Here is an 8,369-nt window from a genome sequence, read left to right on the forward strand (position 1 = left end):
ATTTTGAGTTCTGATACAGATCAGATGTTGTAAGTGTTCCTTGCGTGCTATAAAAGATCGAAAATTCTCTCTTAGCTGGATACCATGTATCCATTAGCTTGTTAATTATATAATTTAAACTCTGTATACTTACCCCCCTTTTTTTAAGGTTTATTTATTTATTTGAGAGAGGCAAAGCATGAACGCAGGAGCCAGGGGAGAGGGAGAGGGAGAATCTCCATCAGACTTCCCCCTGAGCCAGGAGCCAGGTGCAGGGCTAGATCTCAGGACTCTGAGATCACCACCGAACTGAAATCAAGAGTCCAATGTTGTAATAAACATGGGGGTGCAGATATCTCTTCAACATGATATTTTTATTTCCTTTGGCTATATACTCAGAAGCAGAATGGCTGGGTCATATGGTAATTCTGTTTTTAATTTTCAAGATATTTACTATTTCTGTTGCTCATCCTTTATCCTTGAAATTCTGTGTTTCTTTCCCAGTATATTCTCCCTACTGTCTAAAGAACTTCCTTTGGCCCTTCTTTCAGAGAAGATCTACTAGCCATATGTTCTCTTCGTTTTCCTCTTGTTTTTTTAGACTTATTTATTTGAGAGAGAGTGTGTGGAGGGGAGGAAGCGTAGGGGGCAGGTTAGAGCGAAAGAGACAGAGAGAATCTCCAGCAGACTCCCTGCGGAGTGCAGAGCCCATCTCATGACCCAGGAATCATGACCTGAGCTGAAATCAAGAGCTGGATGCTTAACTGACCGAGCCACCCAGGCACTCCAGTTCTCCTCTTTTTGACAATGTCTTTTTTTTTTTTTTTTTTTTTAATCCCCATTCATGAAGGGTATTTTTTTTTTCCCCAATTTATTTATTTTCAGAAAAACAGTATTCATTATTTTTACACCACACCCAGTGCTCCATGCAAGCTGTGCCCTCTATAATACCCACCACCTGGTACCCCAACCTCCCACCCCCCGCCACTTCAAACCCCTCAGACTGTTTTTCAGAGTCCATGGTCTCTCATGGTTCACCTCCCCTTCCAATTTACCCAAATTCCCTACTCCTCTCTAACGCCCCTTGTCCTCCATGCTATTGGTTATGCTCCACAAATGAGTGAAACCATATGATAATTGACTCTCTCTGCTTGACTGATTTCACTCAGCATAATCTCTTCCAGTCCCGTCCATGTTGCTACAGAAGTTGGATATTCGTCCTTTCTGATGGAGGCATAATACTCCATAGTGTATATGGACCACATCTTCCTTATCCATTCATCCGTTGAAGGGCATCTTGGTTCTTTCCATAGTTTGGCGACTGTGGCCATTGCTGCTATAAACATTGGGGTACAGATGGCCCTTCTTTTCACGACATCTGTGTCTTTGGGGTAAATACCCAGGAGTGCAATTGCAGGGTCATAGGGAAGCTCTATTTTTAATTCCTTGAGGAATCTCCACACTGTTCTCCAAAGAGGCTGCACCAACTTGCATTCCCACCAACAGTGGAAGAGGGTTCCCCTTTCTCCACATCCTCTCCAACACATGTTGTTTCCTGTTTTGTTAATTTTGGCCATTCTAACTGGTGTAAGGTGATATCTCAATGTGGTTTTAATTTGAATCTCCCTGAGGGCTAATGATGATGAGCATTTTTTCATGTGTCTGATAGCCATTTGTATGTCTTGATTGGAGAAGTGTCTGTTCATATCTTCTGCCCATTTTTTGATGTGTTTGCCTGTTTCGTGTGGGTTGAGTTTGAGGAGTTCATTATAGATCCTGGATATCAACCTTTTGTCTGTACTGTCATTTGCAAATATCTTCTCCCATTCCGTGGGTTGCCTCTTTGTTTTTTTGACTGTTTCCTTTGCTGTGCAGAAGCTTTTGAGTTTGATGAAGTCCCAGAAGTTTATTTTCGCTTTTGTTTCCTTTGCCTTTGGAGACATATCTTGAAAGAAGTTGCTGTGGCTGATATCAAAGAGATTACTGCCTATGTTCTCCTCTAGGATTCTGATGGATTCCTGTCTCACGTTGAGGTCTTTTATCCATTTTGAGTTGATCTTTGTGTATGGTGTAAGAGAATGGTCGAGTTTCATTCTTCTACATATAGCTGTCCAGTTTTCCCAGCACCATTTATTGAAGAGACTGTCTTTTTTCCACTGTATATTTTTTCCTGTTTTGTCGAAGATTAATTGACCATAGAGTTGAGGGTCCATATCAGGGCTCTCTACTCTGTTCCACTGGTCTATGTGTCTGTTTTTATGCCAGTACCATGCTGTCTTGGTGATCACAGCTTTGTAATAAAGCTTGAAATCAGGTAAGGTGATGCCACCAGCTTTATTTTTGTTTTTCAACATTTCCTTAGCGATTCGGGGTCTCTTCTGATTCCATACAAATTTTAGGATTATTTGCTCCAGCTCTTTGAAGAATGCCGGTGGAATTTTGATCGGAATGGCATTAAAAGTATAGATTGCTCTAGGCAGTATAGACATTTTAACAATGTTTATTCTTCCGATCCAAGAGCATGGAATGGTCTTCCATCTTTTTGTGTCTTCTCATGAAGGGTATTTTTACTGGATATAGAATTCTGGGTTTGACAGTTCTTTTCTTTTAGAGATTTATTTATTTGAGAGAGAGAGAGAGGACACGAGCAGGAGGGGCATAGGGAAAGGGAGAGAGAATCTGAAGCAAGGTCCATGCTGCGTGTAGAGCCCAGTGCAGGTCTCAGTCTTGACCCTGAGATCACAACCTGAGCTGAAACCAAGAGTCGAATGCTTAACCAGCTGTGCCATCTGGGTGCCCTGACAGTTATTTTCTCTTAACACTTGAAAACTGTGCTGTTTCTTCTTGGGCTCCTTGGGTACCTGATGAGAAATCCTCAGTCATTCAAATTGTTACTTCATTTTTCTGTAGGTACTCTCAATATTTTTTTCTTCATCTTTAGTTTTCAGAAATATGATAAGATGTATCTTGATAGGCATTTTTTGTTTGTTTGTTTGTTTCTTCTGTTTAAAGTTTACTGAATTTCTTGAATCTGTACATTTATGTCCTTTGCTAATTTGGGGAATTGTCAGCCATCATTTCTTCAAAAAGTTTTTTTGCCACACCCTTACTCCATTCTTTGTGGGAATCCAGTGATACAAATATGAGACCTTTTGGTATTGTCTCTAAAGTCCCCAAGGCTCTATTCATTTTGTTTCAGTCTTATTACATTCTTTTGTTGACATTGGATAATTTCTATTGAACTATCTTCAAGTCCACTAACTCCTTCCTCTGCCATTTCCATTCTGCTGTTAAGCACACCCAGTGAAATTTGTATTTTGGTTATCGTGTTCACTTCTAAAATTTCCATTTGGTTTTTAAAAATATCTTATATTTCTTAACTTAAGACTTAAGACTTTCGGGGCGCCTGGGTGGCTCAGTGGGTTAAGCCGCTGCCTTTGGCTCAGGTCATGATCTCAGGGTCCTGGGATCGAGTCCTGCATCAGGCTCTCTGCTCAGCAGGGAGCCTGCTTCCCTCTCTCTCTTTCTGCCTGCCTCTCCATCTACTTGTGATTTCTCTCTGTCAAATAAATAAATAAAATCTTAAAAAAAAAAAGACTTAAGACTTTCTACCTATCCATTTATTTCACTTATTCTTAGAGCATGGTTACAATATTCTCTTTCAATTTTTTTTTTTAAAGATTTTTATTTATTTATTTCACAGAGAGACACACAGCAAGAGAGGGAATACAAGCAGGGGGAGTGGGAGAGGGAGAAGCAGGCTTCCAGCCAAGCAGGGAGCCTGATGCAGAGCTCGATCCCGGGACCCTGGGATCATGACCTGAGCCAAAGTCAGACACATAACGACTAAGCCACCCAGGCACCCCTCTTTCAATTTTTGTCTAATCTTCTACCATTTGTGTTATTCTTGGGTTGTTGTCTATTGACTGTCTTTTTCTCATATATTGTTGAGATTTTTCTAGGTCTGAATATGTCAAGTAAATATTGAATGTATCTTGGACCTTTTTAATATTCTATGAACTCTGGAGTTAATTCCTATAGACATCATAGGTTTTTGTTTTGTTTTGTTTTTGATTTTTGTAAGCATACAATCAATTGGTTAGATTTAGGCCACAATATCCTATCCACCATTGAACTGTGGCTCCAATGTCAGTTCAATTTTCTTTTTGTTTTTTTAAACAATTTTTCAAGGTTTTATTTATTTATTCAAGTGAGAAAGAGAGCACTAGCAAAAGGGGCAGAGGGAGAAACAGACTCCCTGCCAAGCAGAGGCCTGACTTGGGGCTCAATCTCAGGACTCTAGGATCATGACCTGAGCTGAAGGCAGATGCTTAACCGACTGAGCCAACCAGACTACATCTGTAGTCATAACAAATACTGGTATATAGTTTTCTTTTTTTGTGATATCTTCATCTTGCTTTGGTGTCAGGATAGTGCTGGCCACACAAAATGAGTTAGGAAGTATTCCTTTGTCTTCTGTTTTTTGGAAGAGTTTGAGAAGGTTTGGTATTCATTCTTTAAATGTTTGGTGGTACTGGACTTATATTTGTTGGGAGGTTTTTGGTTACTACTTTGATATTTTGTAGATCTACGGGAAATTTTCTATTTCTTCTTGAGTCAGTTTAGCTAATTCGTGTGTTTCTTGTGTGTATGTCCATTTCATCTAATTTTCTGGCATACAACTGTTATGGAATTATCTTGTAATCCTTTTTATTTCTCTATCATCAGTAGTAAGTGTCCTCACTTTCAATTCTGACAAGTTTTTTTTTTTTTTTTTTTTAAAGATTTTATTTATTTATTTATTTATTTGACAGAGAGAGATCACAAGCAGGCAGAGAGGCAGGCAGAGAGAGAGGAGGAAGCAGGCTCCCTGCTGAGCAGAGAGCCCGATGCGGGCCTCGATCCCAGGACCCTGAGATCATGACCTGAGCCGAAGGCAGTGGCTTAACCCACTGAGCCACCCAGGCGCCCGATTCTGACAAGTTTTTTGTTTGTTTCTCTTTGTCATTAGGTAAAGACTTGTTGATCTTGTTGATATTATCAAAGAACCAACTTCTGGATTTGTTGATTATTATTTTTCTACTCTGTGTTTTATTTATCTCTGCTTTAATCTGTCTTGTTTCCTTTCTTCTAGCTTTGGGTTTAGTTTTTCTTTTACTGGTTCATCAAGGTGTAAAGTTAGGTTATTCGTTTGAGATCCTTCTTCCTTTTAAATGTAGGCTTTCACACCTATAAGTATCTCTCTGAGCACTGCCTTTGCTGCATCTCATAAGTTTTGTATGTTGTATTTTAGTTTCACTCATCAGTACATATTTCTTTTTCTGATTTCTTCTTTGACCCATTGGTTGTTTTCCACATATTTGTCAGTTTTCCTTCTGTTATTCATTTTTAGTTTCATTCCATTGTGATCAAAGCAGATGCTTTGTATGATTTCAGTGTTCTTAAATTTACTGAGACTTGGTTTGTTCCTAACATCTGGTCTATTTTACAGGCTGTTTCATATGTACTTTTTTAAAAATTATTTTTATTAACATATAATGTATTATTTGCCCCACGGGTACAGGTCTGTGAATCATCAGGCTTAAACACTTCACAACACTCACCATACCACATACCCTCCCCAACGTCCATAACCCAGCCACCCTACCCCTACCTCCACCACCTCCCAGCAACACTGTTTGTTTTGTGAGATGGAGTCTCTTATGATTTGTCTCCCTCCTGATCCCACCTTGTTTCATTTTTTCCTAACCTACCCCCCAAACCCCCCACTCTGCCTCTCAAATTCCTCATATCAGGGAGATCATATGATAATTGTCTTTCTCTGATTGACTTATTTTGCTCAGCATAATACCCTCTAGTTCCATCCACATCATTTCAAATGGCAAGATTTCATTTCTTTTGATGGCTGCATAGTATTCCATTGTGTATATATATATACCACATCTTCTTTATACATTCATCTGTTGATGAACATCTAGGCTCTTTCCATAGTTTGGCTATTGTGGACATTGCTGCTATAAACATTCAGGTGCACGTGCCCCTTCGGATAACTACATTTGTATCTTTAGGGTAAATACCCAGTAGTGCGATTGCTGGGTCGTAGGGTAGCTCTATTTTCAACTTTTTGAGGAAACTCCATGCTGTTTTCCAGACTGGCTGCACAAGCTTGCATTCCCACCAACAGTGTAGGAGAGTTCCCTTTCTCTGCATCCTCTCCAGCATCTGTCATTTTCTGACTTGTTAATTTTAGCCATTCTGGCTGGTGTGAGGTGGTATCTCATTGTGGTTTTGATTTGTTATTTCCCTGATGCCAAGTGATGTGGAGTACTTTTCCATGCGTCTGATGGCCATCTGGATGTCCTCTTTGTGTCTGTTCATGTCCTCTGCCCATTTCTTTCTTTTTTTCTTTTTTAAGATTTTATTTATTTATTTGACAGAGATCACAAGCAGGCAGAGAGGCAGGCAGAGAGAGAGGGGGAAGCAGGCTCCCCACTGAGCAGAGAGCCCAATGCAGGGCTCGATCCCAGGACTCTGGGATCATGACCTGAGCCGAAGGCAGAGGCTTTAATCCACTGAGCCACCCAGGTGCCCCCTCTGCCCATTTCTTGATTGGATTATTTATTCTTTGGGTATTGAGTTTGATAAGTTCCTTATAGATTTTGAATACTAGCCCTTTATCTGTCATTTGTGAATATCTTCTTCCATTCTGTCAGTTGTCTTTTGGTTTTCTTGACTGTTACCTTTGCTGTGCAAAAGCTTTGATCTTGATGAAGTCTCAATAGTTCATTTTTGCCCTTGCTTCCCTTGCCTTTGGCGATGTTTCTAGGAAGAAGTTGCTGCTGCTGAGGTCGAAGAGGTTGCTGCCTGTGTTCTCCTCAAGGATTCTGATGGATTCCTGTCTCACATTGAGGTCTTTCATCCATTTTGAGTCTGTTTTTGTGTATGGTGTAAGGAAATGATCCAGTTTCATTCTTCTGCATGTTGCTGGCCCATTTTCCCAACACCATTTGTTGAAGAGTCTGTCTTTTTTCCATAGGATATTCTTTCCTGCTTTGTTGAAGATTAGTTGACCATAGAGTTGAGGGTCTATTTCTGGGCTGTCTATTCTGTTCCATTGATCTATGTGTCTATTTTTGTGCCAGTACCATACTGTCTTGATAATTACAGCTTTGTAATAGAGGTTGAAGTCTGGAATTGTGATGCCACCAACTTTGGCTTTCTTTTCTTTTTTTCTTTCTTTCTTTTTTTTTTTTTTTAAAGATTTTTTAGTTATTTATTTTGGTTTTCTTTTTCAACATTCCTCTGGCTATTTGGGGTCTTTTCTGGTTCCATATAAATTTTAGGATTATTCATTCCATTTCTTTGAAAAAAATTGATGGTATTTTGATAGGGATTGCATTAAATGTGTAGATTGCTTTAGGCAGTATAGACCTTTTAACAATATTTGTTCTTCCTATCCACGAGCATGGAATGTTTTTCCATTTCTTTGTGTCTTCCTCAATTTCTTTCAGGAGTACTGTATAGTTTTCTGAGTACAGATTCTTTGCCTTTTTGGTTAGGTCTATTCCTAGGTATCTTATTATGGTTTGGGGGGCAATTGTAAATGGGATTGACTCCTTATTTTCTCTTTCTTCTGTCTTGCTGTTGCTGTATAGAAATGCAACTGATTTCTGTGCATTGATTTTATATCCTGACACTTTACTGAATTCCTGTACAAGTTCTAGCAGTTTTGGAGTGGAGTCTTTTGGGTTTCCTACATAAAGTATCATATCATCTGCAAAGAGTGAGAGCTTGACTTCTTTCTTGATTCGGATGCCTTTATTTCTTTTTGTTGTCTGATTGCTGAGGCTAGGACTTCTAGTACTATGTTGAATAGAAGTGGTGAGAGCAGACATTCCTGCCGTATTCCTGACCTTAGGGGAAAAGCTCTCAATTTTTCTCCATTGAGAATGGTATTTGCTGTGGGTTTTTCATAGATGACTTTGATGATATTGAGGCATGTGCCCTCTATCCCTACGCTTTGAAGAATTTTGATCAAGAAAGGATGCTGTACTTTGTCAAAGACTTTTCAGCATCTATTGAGAGTATCATATGGTTCTTTTTCTTTCATTCATTAATGTATTGTATCACACTGATTGCTATGCAGATGTTGAACCAAACTTGCAGCCCAGGAATAAATCCCACTTGGTCGTGGTGAATAATCCTTTTAATGTACTGTTGGATCCTATTGGCTAGTATTTTGGTGAGAATTTTTGCATCTGTGTTCATCAAGGGTATTGGTCTGTAATTCTCCTTTTTGATGGGGTCTTTATCTGTTTTTGGGATCAAGGTAATGCTGGCCTCCTAATATTAGTTTGGAAGTTTTCCTTCCATTTCTATTTTTTGGAACA

This window comes from Neovison vison, chromosome 7 (genome assembly GCF_020171115.1).
Source record: "Neovison vison isolate M4711 chromosome 7, ASM_NN_V1, whole genome shotgun sequence".
Classification (NCBI taxonomy): domain Eukaryota; kingdom Metazoa; phylum Chordata; class Mammalia; order Carnivora; family Mustelidae; genus Neogale; species Neogale vison.